Here is a 15,128-nt window from a genome sequence, read left to right as displayed (position 1 = left end):
ATCGTTCTGTCCATCCATCCATCCATCCATCCATCCATCTATCCATCCATCATTCTGTCCATCCATCCATCCATCCATCCATCCATCCATCCATCCATCGTTCTGTCCATCCATCCATCCATCATTCTGTCCATCCATCCATCTATCCATCCATTATTCTGTCCATCCATCCATCCATCCATCCATCATTCTGTCCATCCATCCATCCATCCATCCATCATTATATCCATCTATCCATCCATCATTCTGTCCATCCATCCATCCATCCATCCATCCATCATTATATCCATCTATCCATCCATCATTCTGTACATCCATCCATCCATCCATCCATCATTCTATCCATCTATCCATCCATCATTCTGCCCTGTTATTTTTGCATTACTCATATACTGTACTATCATAGTATTTAATTATAATTTAAATTAGATTTTATTTTTATAATTTCACTTTTAATTTTAGTTTAAGTTTTAGAAATTCTTTTATATGTTTTTGATTTTTTTTAATGTTTCTATTTTTACTTTTAATAATTTTAGTACTTCAGCTTGGAACTTATTTATTTCTGTTAGTTATTTGCCAAGGCAACATCTCTAATGTAAAAAAAATCATAGTTTTTCAAGTTTTTCATCTAATGTTTAGGCAAGGCTTAAACTAATCCCAGACTAAAATGCATGTTTGAGCTGTTTTAAAGGTGCTGTATGCGATTTCTCAAATTCGTTGTTGGACATTGTTGATATTTGAAATCAAACCAAACAAACACACCCCTCGCTTCATTGCTCCACCTACAAAACTCACACTCCAATCCTAATCACGCTGCTTGAACCCTGGCTCGATCGCTGCTGGCATGCGAGACAAGTGCACTACCAATGACGCTAAACGCCGCATTCTCCATCGGTCATCAGTGTACAGTGGTTTAACAGCACAACTCTCACTATCTGGCCACTGTTTCACACGCAATGCGAGTGGATGTCTGTTTATCACAGCTGACGCGCAACAAAATGTTTCACGTAAAAAAAAAGCACAGATGATGAACGAACGACAAGGAAGCACAAAAAGAACGTACAGTACACAAGAGTAAATTCAAACAAGAGTTTGTTGTTAATCGCCAACAGCACAGCAGCTCCAGACAATCAAAACCCAGTGTTACTCACATGAGAAGGAATCAAAGCAGCCTCCGCGTCTGTTTTCAGGCCTTTCCTCTTAGCTCTCTCCAGCGCTGGAAAGCTTTTCTGATATTAACGTGGTCCTAAAGCGCTTGCCCAGTCATAAACCTTCATTCCAGTGATATTCTTTTGAGCTGTTTTGTATTGTGTATCTCTCATTCTGCAGTTTTTTTTTTTTTCTTATTTTCAAATCTCCCTCTTGCTCGTTCTCTCTCCTCGACCATCATACACCCCCTGATGCTGATTGGTTAGACGTTTGTTGTTGGTATTGGCCGATTAACTTCCAAACAGTGTATTTGAAATCCACCTTTAACTGAAAGCAGTTCAAATATGTCAGGGCCGTTGTTTTGTCTCAAGATTCACACCAGAGTCCCACGATGGAGATGCTGTTCGACTGGGGAACCACAAATTGCAGCGTTGGAGATCTGTTGGAGATTCTGATCCGACACCAGCTGTTCGCCGCCGTCAGCGTCCTGCTGCCAGACGACGAGATTTGCCACACTAAAGCAGGTATTCTCACCGGCCATGATCTTTTCTGAGAATCAGGCTGTCTACATTGATCTAGATGTGTTTATGTTTCAAAACACACTCCATCAACACTAGCATTTCAAGTGTTCTCCAGAAGTTTCTCATCCACTCTGAAACATCAAAAAAATGCTTATATCATCAGAAAAAGATGCTTTTTCAAATGTAATTGGATTAATGTAAACATAGATGTATTAAAGTCGGCATGAAAGGGAAGTTGCGCTCATCTTTTCTTCTCCATATATCTGAGTGAAACGCTTCTCAAACAAGAACAAATGTAGGGCGGGGCTTGATTTTTTTGTCCATGAAAAATTGATTGGATGGTTGTGGTTTGTTATTGGTGGATCTCATGTGAGTGACAGGTTGCCCCGCCCTCGCCATCAGAGAAGAGATGTTGCAAGAGGGAGGAGAAGTTATTCTGATTAAAGGTTATGAGGAACATGAATTTAAAACAAAAAGGATGTGCACCGATAAAAAACACCATCATTTGTAAGTGAACAACAGAAATGATGTTTATTGCGTTGGAGATTTTCTCTGGTCTTTCATCAAAATCGACTTGCTCTGCCCCTGAAATGACTTTCCTGTTCGTCTGCTGGATCTGTCAAAAACATGTCAGTGTGAAACACCTGTTATCATGATGACTGTTATTAGAATGACTTCCTTTGACAAATTAAAAGCTCATCTCCGGTCACTGGTTCTCTTCTGTACAGAGTTTGTTCTGGAAGGAGAACATATTTAATTAAAAGTGATGGAACTCAAATAGTCCTATTAATGAGATCATGTTCATCTGCGGTGGAAGACAGCGTGATAAAACTGAACATGTCTCTGCTTCTGCTGAAAGTCTCTTTTAATTGGATGAGATTTAATTGCACCCAGTGCTGTTATTGTTCACTTAAAGAAAAATATTATAAATTGCTACCAGCTTTTTTTCTCCACATTTACTAACCAAATAATCAATTACCTGAAACATTCAATTTGAGTGTTAACTTATTCCATTATCTCACCTGTAGTTACCACAGCAACAGCAACATGCTGTGTACTCGATAAACCGGCAGGAACCGCAACAGGTTTTGGAACAGAAGTTATGTCTAAATATGGATTAAAACACACACAAACGCATGAATATGCAAACGCCGGATCCTTTTGTTCCACAGCTATCGTATGATGCCAGACTCCTCCTCTTCTGTCTGTGGTCTGCTGAGATTCGGGAGGCTTTTGTATGAACCTCAAGGGTAATTTAGACCTTCGCAGCGTCAAGTGGACAAAAAAATGAAAACGGTGGCATGTGACATTGTTCTCCTGCTCAGGGTCAGAGGTCAAGAAGAATAGAAAGGGATTTCTATTGGAATGAACCCTCTCAAATGTGTTTGTGCGGTGAGCATCCAAACCCAGATGCATTCTGGGGTAGAAAAGATTATGAAGTCTCTGGACGCTGGTTCATTTCGATCTGTTGTGCTCGTTACTGGTTTTCCTAGTTTGTGGTGTGTACAGCTAATCCTTGAAAATCCATGTTGATATGTTTGGTCATGATTTATCTGCATAAACAAATGTTATTACTCACTGGTCTTTCATGAGACACGCAGGTGTTTTATTGAAGTATCAACAGTTAGACGAACTACCTATTAAAGTTACTGGAAGAACGTTTGCTCATAACTTTGAGAGAAGTTTCAGCTCAAAATACCCCACAGATCATTTATTATAGCTTGTCAAATTTGCCTCTATTTGGGTGTGAGCAAAAACACACAGTTTTTGTGTGTGTCCCTTTAAATGCAAATGAGCTGCTGCTCCCGGCCCCTTTCCATAAGAGGGCGGAGGTTTAACAGCTCACGCTTCGGTCGCTCAACAACAACAAAGCTGGAGAATCTCACGCAGCCAAAATGAGGATTGTCAGTAACGGTGTTCAGCCTTACATTGTTCAAACCGGAGTCGACACTGATGGAGAGACTCAGGAAGAAGTTACAACTTTTAGACGTTTCTGAATGGTTAGTGGATAAATTTATGTAGTTGTTGTGGAGTTAACTTATCGATTAGCATGTTCTGTCATGAAACAGGCATACAACTAATACAGGCATAAATGGTCATTATAACGTAGTTGAAACAGCATTTATCATAACATGACTTTGTAGGAATTGAAATCATCCGCTAAAGAGAGTACCTATTAAAAGCAGTTTAAACCAATGGGATCGCATGGGGTCCTAAAGAAGACCCAATTTCAGGGGGGACCCAATTTATCACTACACTAACTGGCAGATATACTGCAGTAGGAGTACAGTATGTGATTTCAGTCTCTCTCTCATCCATCTCTCCAACTGAGCGACAGACAGAAACACAAACACCGGCCGTTGATTGACGTGGCCTGCGCCGCTCCGCCGGATGAGATCAACGCTCTCTTGAACTCTCGTGTCTCATCTGAGTCTCGGCTCGGCATGAGCGTTAAATAATCGCTGGAGTCAGACGGGGTTTCCCTGTGTCAAAGAGGATTATTCTGCCAGCAGCCATGCATAAACATGTTTGCAGACGTATCAGTCGAGAGAGATCGATTACAAAGCGTTTGAATCCACAGGGGGACGTCTGATATGTGCAATAATTCATGAATTACTCTCTGGGGACTCAAACATTTAACACTTTCATCTTTTTGAATGATATTTAACCATTATTTTTAACTATGTGGATCCCCTACAAAAACTCATTAACATATATATGTGTAACGGAGGCCAGCTAGTAGTCGCTGTGCAAGTAAACCTCACTCCTCTGATCTCAGGAGATGCTCTAGCGACTGACGCTCAAGGTTGCAGCATTTAACCTCCTTGTTAGAGCGTCCCACTCTTGAACTACAAGCAGACTTGATGATAATGAAATGATACGATAATGATACTGAAAGCTGATTGGTTGGAGAGTTTAATTTAAATTAATTAGATTTTGATTGGTTGTTTATAGTATATATATCACCAAGGCTGCATTTATTTGATCAAAAATACAGTAAAAATAGTGAAATATTATTACAATTTAAAACAGCTGTTTTCTGTGTGAATATATTTTAAAATGTAATTTATATCCGTGATCAAAGCTGAATTTTCAGCATCATTACTCCAGTCTTCAGAGTCACATGATCCTTCAGAAATCATTCTAATATGATGATTTGATCCTCGAGAAACATTTCTGATTATTATGAATGTTGAAAACAGCTTTATAGTTTTTGTAAAAACTGGGATACATTTTATTTTTCAGGATTCTTTGATGAACAGAAAGTTCAAAAGAACAGCATTTATTTTAAAAAGAATATTATGTAACATTATAAATGTCTTTACTGTCACTTTTGATCAATTTAATGCATCCGTATTTCTTTCAAAAATAATATTTATATATAAATATATGATATACATCATCAACAGCACAGCCACACATGCATCTATTTTGCAATTGTTGGCATTATCTTATACACAAATATAACAGTAAATAATATTAACAGATACAACTATTGATTTTAAAATGTATTAGTAATTGATGAAATTAACATTAAGATTAATAAATGCTGTAGAAGTATTGTTAACTAATGTAGTTAACTAATGTTAACAAATGAAACCTTATTGTAAAGTGTAACCCAAATCATTTCACATTCACATCAGTGAAAAATGATTAAATCGCCTGTTCATTTAGTCACTGTTGTCGTGTTGAAAAAGAGGCAGAGTCTCTGACACTCGTCTGACAGACCGGCGCTGGATTCATCTCTGTGGTGACACAGATTACACGAGCGACCTCGACTCTGGCCTCCAAAACACATCGATTTAACCAGTCAGAATCAATTATGCCCTGAAACTGCGCATGAGCGCGTCCGAACACACCTGATGATCCCAGGAGGATCGCTTCAGCTGGACTTCATCCTCATGTCCGGTGACTTTCACCATGAAAACAAAGCGCTGAATAATGCAAGAAACTGCATCCTGATTAAAATTCATGCAGAATCCAAAAATAGCGACTTAAAATTGGCCATGCATTAATGTTCTTCTCTGTCATGAAGATCACTTTATTTTTCCCTTACTTCCTTTTTTTCTCCACTAAAGATTTTAACAGTTATTTTGACACAAAGTAATGCATGATGTCTAAATTAATAAAATGTGATAAAGAAATTAATCACACTGCAAAAAAAAAATCATTTTCAGTATTAAAGGAGAAAATCCCTACATGCACGATGGGCTTTTAAAAAACCTTGGCTGTCTGTGCAGTAGAAATGTTTAGATAAAACAATTGGCATCTGTTTTCTTGTTTTAAGTTTAAACCAATCTAAATTTTGTTACATATTCTTTGAAAACAAGTCTCAATGTCTCATGCAATCAAGTAAAGGACAGAGAGCTGTTTAGATAATTAACTGAGAAGACAAAAATAGTGATTAAGAAACATGTCTGCAGTTGTGTTTTCTTTTTCTTTGTAAGTAATGGCACTCTGCACATTTGTGGGATGATTTAGTTCAGAACTAGCGGAGTGAATCCGTTCCGGTCGGCCTGACCTCACGGAAGGACAGAATTCCAGATGAGGTCACGCGTTCACAGCAGCGGGAACATCTCATTATGACTGAAGGAAGCCGTTCAGAGGGCAACGACACATCGCTTCATCCCATAAGTGCACAAGAGCTGATCATTTCCCTCTGCAGAATTGCTGCATGTGTAATTTGCATGTTTCCCCACTCTGACATATTTAAAATTGGAACAGGAAGTGGACATTATCTTCCTTTTCAGATTGCTTTGTTGATTGGTGTTTAACCTGTGGCCACGGACATCCAAACGCTCTCTGCTCTTTTATTCTGATCCTCAACCTGAATGTAGTTCTGCATTTAATTAGTGTCGTTTGCCAAGTCAGGCATCACTATTACTAGTGCATATCATATTAGTGAACGATCAAACACTAAATATTAAACTTCAATACCACTATATGAGTGTTATAAGTGGACTCTTTTGGTTTACAACACCCTAGCTACTACTTGGCAACCACCCAAAACACCCTAGCAACCACCAGAACACCTTAGCAACAATCTAGCACCCACCAGAACACTCTAGCTACTACTTGGCAACCACCCAAAACACCCTAGCAACAATCAAGCAATCACAAGAACACCCTAGCAACTACCTGGCAACCATCCAAAACACCCTAGCAACAATCTAGCAACCACAAGAATACCCTAGCAACTACCTGGCAACCACCCAAAACACTGAAGCAACATTCTAACAACCACCAGAACACCCTAGCAACAATCTAGCAACCACAAGAACATCCTAGCAACTACCTGACAACCACCCTGACACCCTAGCAACTACCTGGCAACCATCCAAAACACCCTAGCAACAATCTAGCGACCATAAGAATACCCTAGCAACTACCTGGCAACCACTAAAAACACCCTAGCTACAATCATGCAACCACAAGAACACCCTAGCAACTACCTGGCAACCATCCAAAACACCCTAGCAACAATCTAGCGACAAAAGAATACCCTAGCAACTACCCGGCAACCACCAGAACACCCTAGCAAAAATCTAGCAACCACAAGAACACCCTAGTAACTACCTGGCAACCACACAAAAGACCCTAGCAACAATCTAGCAACCACAAGAACACCCTAGCAACTACCTAGCAACCATTTAAAACACCCTAGCAACAATCTAGCGACCAAAAGAATACCCTAGCAACTACCTGGCAACCACCAGAACACCCTAGCAGAAATCTAGCAACCACCAGAACACCCTAACAACAATCTAGCACCCACCAGAACACCTTAGCAACTACCTGGCAACCACCAGAACACCCTAGCAAAAATCTAGCAACCACAAGAACACCCTAGTAACCACCAAAACCTGGAAATCACTTTTGGTCACTACTGTACTTGGCAACCACCTAAAACACCATAGTAACAATCTAGCAACCATCCAGAACACCCTATAGCATCATAGCAACAAGTTTTTCACATACAAACATCACTCGCATTTTCTTCTGGAAATATAAAAATCAAGTAAAATCTGAGGTTATTGTAAGACAATGTAATTCATAAAGAGGATCAGGATCTTTCATGCTTTATTTTGAATTCTACTGTCGTCTGCACTAATGAGGCTGAGGCGGTTTACTCAAGCATTTCAATATAGATCTCGGCCTCTGTCAATCCAAACTGCTGCAACTAAACACCATTATTATTTATCCTGAGAGCTGCAGTTCAGCAGAACTCCATAAGTATAATAATGGAGTATAAAAGAATCTGAGGTTATAATGAAGCAGATTGACTTTTCTAGTTTTAATAGTAAATATTTCCTAGTAGAGTAGACCGTTTTGATTGGGTCGCGGACACACAAAAAAAAAAACAACAACAAAAAAACAAAAAAAAAATTCGAAATGTTTTTTATATGAGATGGAGAAAAAAAACAAATCGTTTCCTTTGCAGGGAGATGCACATGTATCATTACTGCACGTAAACACTACAGTAGAGGACGATGACTAAATAATGCAAAAGTCTGCGGAGAAAACACAGATCAAATGCAAAGAGGAGTTCACAATTATACCATTATGTGCTTGAGAGAGAAGGAGAGAGCACATAACCTGCATGTCAAGCGCTGGTGGAAATCTGTTATGGTTCATTTGATGGTCACATCTCTGAGAGTCCGTCGACATTTCCAGTTGACTGCACTTGCATGTCCATCTTTACTTTCAAAATGTACCTTCACAAGCCACAACTTATTTAAAATGTTTTAGGATGAACATCTAAGCTGTTATTTGCAAGTTTCTTTGCATTCCTGTTCAAAAACAGCCACGTTTGGCACCATGGCATTACATAAACTGAAAAAAATAAATAAAAACATTAAGAAATGTCATCAAAATTTGACTTTGGTGGCTTTAAACCACTTATTATGCTGCGGCTAAATTTAACCCACATTCGATTTTTAAACAATCAAGCAAACACCAGAACACCTTAGCAACCATTCAGAACACCTTAGCAACTAACCAAACACCATAGCAACTACCTAGCAACCACCCATAATTGACCCACATTTGATTTTTAAACAATTTAACAATGACCAGAACACCCTATCAACTATCTAGCAAAAACCCATAACAGCTTAACAACAACCCCAATTTAACCCACTTATTGTGTTGCGGGTCAATCTGAAGCACATTTGACTTTTAAAAAATCTAGAAACCACCAGAACACCCTATCAACTACCTAGCAACCACCCTGACACCCTAGCAACTACCTGACAACCACCCAGAACACCATAGCAACTACCTAGTAACCACCCAAAACACCTTAACAACAACCCCAATTTAACCCACTTATTGTGTTGCGGGTCAATCTGACCCACAATTGATTTTTAAACAATCTAGAAACCACCAGAACACCCTATCAACTACCTAGCAACCACCCTGACACCCTAGCAACTACCTGACAACCACCCAGAACACCATAGCAACTACCTAGTAACCACCCAAAACACCTTAACAACAACCCCAATTTAATCCACTTATTGTGTTGCGGGACAATCTGACCCACATTTGATTTTTAAACAATCTAGCAACCACCAGAACACCCTATCAACTACCTAGCAACCACCCTGACACCCTAGCAACTACCTGACAACCACCCAGAACACCATAGCAACTACCTAGTAACCACCCAAAACACCTTAACAACAACCCCAATTTAACCCACTTATTGTGTTGCGGGTCAATCTGACCCACAATTGATTTTTAAACAATCTAGAAACCACCAGAACACCCTATCAACTACCTAGCAACTACCCTGACACTCTAGCAACTACCTGACAACCACCCAGAACACCATAGCAACTACCTAGTAACCACCCAAAACACCTTAACAACAACCCCAATTTAATCCACATATTGTGTTGCGGGTCAATCTGAACCACATTTGATTTTTAAACAATCTAGCAACCACCAGAACACCCTATCAACTACCTAGCAACCACCCTGACACCCTAGCAACTACCTGACAACCACCCAGAACACCATAGCAACTACCTAGTAACCACCCAAAACACCTTAACAACAACCCCAATTTAATCCACTTATTGTGTTGTGGGACAATCTGACCCACATTTGATTTTTAAACAATCTAGCAACCACCAGAACACCCTATCAACTACCTAGCAACCACCCTGACACCCTAGCAACTACCTGACAACCACCCAGAACACCATAGCATCTACCTAGTAACCACCCAAAACACCTTAACAACAACCCCAATTTAACCCACTTATTGTGTTGCGGGTCAATCTGACCCACAATTGATTTTTAAACAATCTAGAAACCACCAGAACACCCTATCAACTACCTAGCAACTACCCTGACACTCTAGCAACTACCTGACAACCACCCAGAACACCATAGCAACTACCTAGTAACCACCCAAAACACCTTAACAACAACCCCAATTTAATCCACATATTGTGTTGCGGGTCAATCTGACCCACATTTGATTTTTAAACAATCTAGCAACCACCAGAACACCCTATCAACTACCTAGCAACCACCCTGACACCCTAGCAACTACCTGACAACCACCCAGAACACCATAGCAACTACCTAGTAACCACCCAAAACACCTTAACAACAACCCCAATTTAATCCACTTATTGTGTTGCGGGACAATCTGAACCACATTTGATTTTTAGCAATCTAGCAACCACCCAAACACCTTAACAACTACCTGGCAACCACCCATAACTCCGTAGTAACTACCTGGCTGGAAACCACACCACCCATAACACCCTAAAAACCCCACGATAACCCACTTATTGTTTTTTTATTTTGTGTCTGTGCAGCTAATTTTGATCAAAAATCAAACTGACCCCTAACATTTTTTAAACACAATCGGAGTTCATAATTTCTGATATTTCATATTTTTTAGTCTCTGACAAGCTACAATAGAGTTTACATGACTCCTTATTTTTTTAATTTGTAGAATTGCATGGAAACCAATGGAGGCCAATTTGACAACACTGAAAACAAATGCATTCAAAATATTGATGACATCACCATGCACTCAAGTACATTTTGTCCAATCAGATGCTGTCTATAATGAGAATGCCCCGCCCACTGACTCTGATTAGCAACAGATCCTGTTTTAACATGTAATAAATCAACGCTTGTGAAGTATTTAGGTTATTATCATATCTTGTCAAGGCTTCATCATGTGTAAGAAAACAGATGAAAGAACAACGTTCTAACTTTTACATTTCAGTATTTTTTACAAACTGGGAGATTTTGGATGGTTTGTTCACTAAAATGTCACTCAGAAGGTCTGAAGGATGTAAGAGATGCTGAGATCTGAGTCTAATGACCTGTGGCAGAACAGACGTCTCACTGAGATCTGATGGTCAAAACCTTCTGCTTGAAAAGTTCAAAGGAGAAATTTTGGTCTTTTGACACTTAATCACATCATTATTTTCTCCCTATCAGACCTTTTTGGGTCGTGAACCACCTGTTTGAGGGCAAAGATTGCTCTAAAATAGACAAACACACATGCCTAAATCCAAAATATCTGTAATATTTTCAAGAGACGAACATTTATCCTTAAACTTCAATTCGTTTGACAAACATAACAAACAGCTTGAGGCCTGTTAGTCAAAGAGCTAAATTCGACACCTAAAACCTGTAAGTCTAGAGGGATTTGAACGCTCCCTGAGGCATCATGAGAACTGTTAAACCAGGACACACACATGAGGGATGTGTCTAATGTAGTGATAACAAAAACTATGACGAAAAATATTCATTGACAACCTTTTGTTCCATGACTAAAATGAGACGACACCATTAAACACTAAGGCTGCATCCGAAATCACATACTTCCCTACTATATAGTAGGCAAAAAACAGTATGTGACAAAAGAAGTATGTCCGAATTCACTGTACTCATAAAAGAGTAGGCAAGAGTATTTCGATGACCTACTACTTCTGGCGTACAAAATCGCATACTTTCTTGCGTAGGTACTTATATAGTAGGGAAGTATGTGATTTCGGACACAGCCTAAGACTAATAGCCTAAATAGTCTAATGAGTGTAGCTTTTCTCTTACACTGCAACCCGTGAAGGTTAATTTCACAGATGGCATTTCCGATGACATTTGCGAAGTTTTCTGAGGGATTATTTGGCGTAAATGCCATAAGTATCCTCGGTGCCTGTGATGACGTGTAGATTTTACCGTATGCAACGAGTGAATGCATCCTAATGTGACATGCTAAGCTTAATGACTGGTTGCGTTCTAATCAGCGAGAGCCATTTCCTGTGGAGACGCGTGCACGTGTGTGTCATTAGAGCGGATTTGCTGCTGAACATGAGCTGCATGACCATGACGGCACTCTGCATTATACATTACATGTGAAATGTAAGGCAGGGGATCTGAAAATAGCACTTACACACACGTGCGCTTCTTCAAGAATCAGTGTGGTTGAAAAAACAAGCCTGGTGTTGTGTGCTTCAGTGCATTTTGGATCGATTCCCTGATCACTCTGCAAAGCAGCTACATTTATCAATATGGTTCAGAAAACTGAACCATAACATTTTGTTTAATTTTCTTCTGTCTAACTGGCATAAAGCCCACAAAGCAGCTTATTCTGGCTAAAAACATCCACTTAGACAAGAAGAGACTGCTGACTGACCTGTATGCTTTGTTTTAACGTGACACACTTCAAAAAATTAGGTTCTTCCTCAGTATTTGTCTTCTTTTCTAGTACAATTATCTAAACATACTTAAATCAAGATACATTTACTGGAGAAACAGAATTACTAAAGAGATGTTAAGACAAATGCATTAAAATGAAGTGAGTTTAAGCTTAAAACAAGAACAAATATTTGCCAGTGGGGTCAGAAGAATAAACTTAATTCAAAGGGAAAACAAGATTATTTTCTTGTTACAATTATTTTGTTCTTGTTTCAAGCACAAACTCACTTAATTTTGATAAGAACAAACATAATTTGCATTGCAATTAGAAGCAGATTAATCTGAAATAGTATATACCAAAATAATGGTCCAGTACAAACAAAAAGGTCCCAAATACTGATGTTAACATTAATAAGACCATGAATTTAAAAAGTAAATAGTCTAATTTTAAAATTAAAAAACACCCTATTTACCTTATGAAAAAGAAGTATGCTAAAGTGTAGTGTACATACTGAATTATAGACATAATATAGTTAAAAATAATTACTTACTGTAAATGCAGACTGAGTGTAATGTTTTCAGACACTTAATTGCATGTTATAAACAATAAAATGAAATGTATTATTGTTTAAATTAATACTGAATGCAACTGGTTGAACTTAAGAGTGCTTAAGTACATTTTTATATGTAATTTCATATTGTCTTTTAAGTATGGTTAACGTGTAGTGCCAAATGACAAGCGTTTATGGTAAACAAAAACACTTTAATATCATTTTAATGTCATATATTTGTAAATACACATGAATTTAGTATGTTTAAAATATATGATCTTCAAATATCAAATAACACACTACAGTTAAAATTATAAGATTAAGATTATTAAAACATGATGATTTAAAATGTACTTTAAATAAATATTTTAACTTGACATTATTACAAAGTGCACTTTTAAAAGTTTGTCAAGAAACAGTCATGAAAGTGGGCCTTAAATTGTATTGATATTATGTGCAAGTATTGTTTTTTAAAAAATATACTATTAAGATTAGAAGTACACTCATTCAATAATATTAAGTGCACTTCTTTTGTCCTCATACTATCTCTAACTAAACTCTCACGCATCTCTCTCTCTCCGTCACACATAATTGTTGATTCTCACTTGCAAAAAACAAAACCCTGCTGCATTGCAGTACTGTAAGTTTGAGGTCTGTAATTATGCAGATTATACGGCACACACAGACTCAGGCCATATGCAGCATCATAATTAGTGTCTGTAGTGTCTGTGCTGAGAGAGACCCGACAAATCAGATTCTTTTAGTGTTTGTTTTCTGTTTGCCTTCCTGAAAAACCCTGAAAATCCACGCCAATCCTCAGAGTAAAACAGTGAAAAGCACCTTTTATTTTCAATCCCCAGAACTGAACGTCTCTTCAGAGGACGAAACTGCCCGACCGAACACCGCAGACCGATTGACATTAATAAGACTGACTGAACCATTTTTGTCATTTGAAACACAATTTGCAGATTGTAAAAGACCACTTTTTTCCTAAAACCAGGTACAATGTGCATTTTGCTACAATTTTGTCGCTTGAAGTGCATTTGAGATTTTCAATGACAATGAAAAAATCCACCCAAGTTTGCTCTTAAAGCAGCCTGTGATACTCGTCAACATTTTTAGGGAGTTTAGGGAAATTAATTATTTTATTCATTAAGGATGCATCAATGTGAAGGTATGATCTTTAGTGAATTTTTGGCGAACTTTGGCGGTCGATAAAGGAATTGTCCATGGTCAATAGCAATGCATGAAGCACAGAAGTCACTTTCAAACCAAGCAGCTTGAAAATGAGTTGGCAATCTGCTTTGGGAACATTTTCACTCTCACGTGAAACTTCCGATCATGATTCCTGAATGGATTTTGCACGCAAAATTTCACAAAGCAATGGTAAACGTGACCACACCGTAATTACATTTGCATAGGCCTGTGTGAGTGTAATAGAATCTGACAGGCAGCTCTCATACAGGACAGTAGGAATATAAATCACAGCTGCACATGGCATAAAAGAGAAATAAAAAAGAGATTATTCATTAACTAGATGAGTAAAGTTTGACAACCAACTTTGATGTTGGCTTGACAAAGCCAGGTCTAAAAGTTTAAAATAACTTTGAAAAGTTTAAAGCTCGAAGGTTTTACTCAGAGAAAGTAAAAAAAAAATTAAAAATAATAATGTTACTAGCATGATTTAGCATGTTGCTAGCATGATTTAACACAACGTTTTAACACATCGTTAGCATGATTTATCATGTTGCTAACATGTTTTAACATGTTGTTAGCATGTTTTAACTTGACACTAGCATGATTTAACACTTTGTTAGCATGATTAACATGTTGCTAGCATGTTGCTAACATTATTTAACATGCTGCTAGCATGTTTAGAATGTTGCTAAAATGACCATTTTGCTACTATATTTTGCTAAAATAATTTAACAAATTGCTAGCATGATTTAGCATTTTGTTAACATGATTAGCTTTTTGCTAACATGTTGCTAACATGGTTTAACACATTGCTATCATTGTTAACATGTTTAACATGATTTAGCACATTGTTAGCATTTTTTAACTTGTTAATATTACATCATTTTTACCATTTAACAGAATTTAACACATTGCTAACTTGTTTAAACATGTTGTTAGCATGATTAGCATGTTGCTAACATGATGCTAGCATGATTACCATGTTGCTAACATGATGCTAACATGATTACCATGTTGTTAGCATGATTTAGTACAT

This window comes from Ctenopharyngodon idella, chromosome 24 (genome assembly GCF_019924925.1).
Source record: "Ctenopharyngodon idella isolate HZGC_01 chromosome 24, HZGC01, whole genome shotgun sequence".
NCBI classification, from domain to species: Eukaryota; Metazoa; Chordata; class Actinopteri; order Cypriniformes; family Xenocyprididae; genus Ctenopharyngodon; species Ctenopharyngodon idella.
This window is presented reverse-complemented; position numbering follows the sequence as displayed.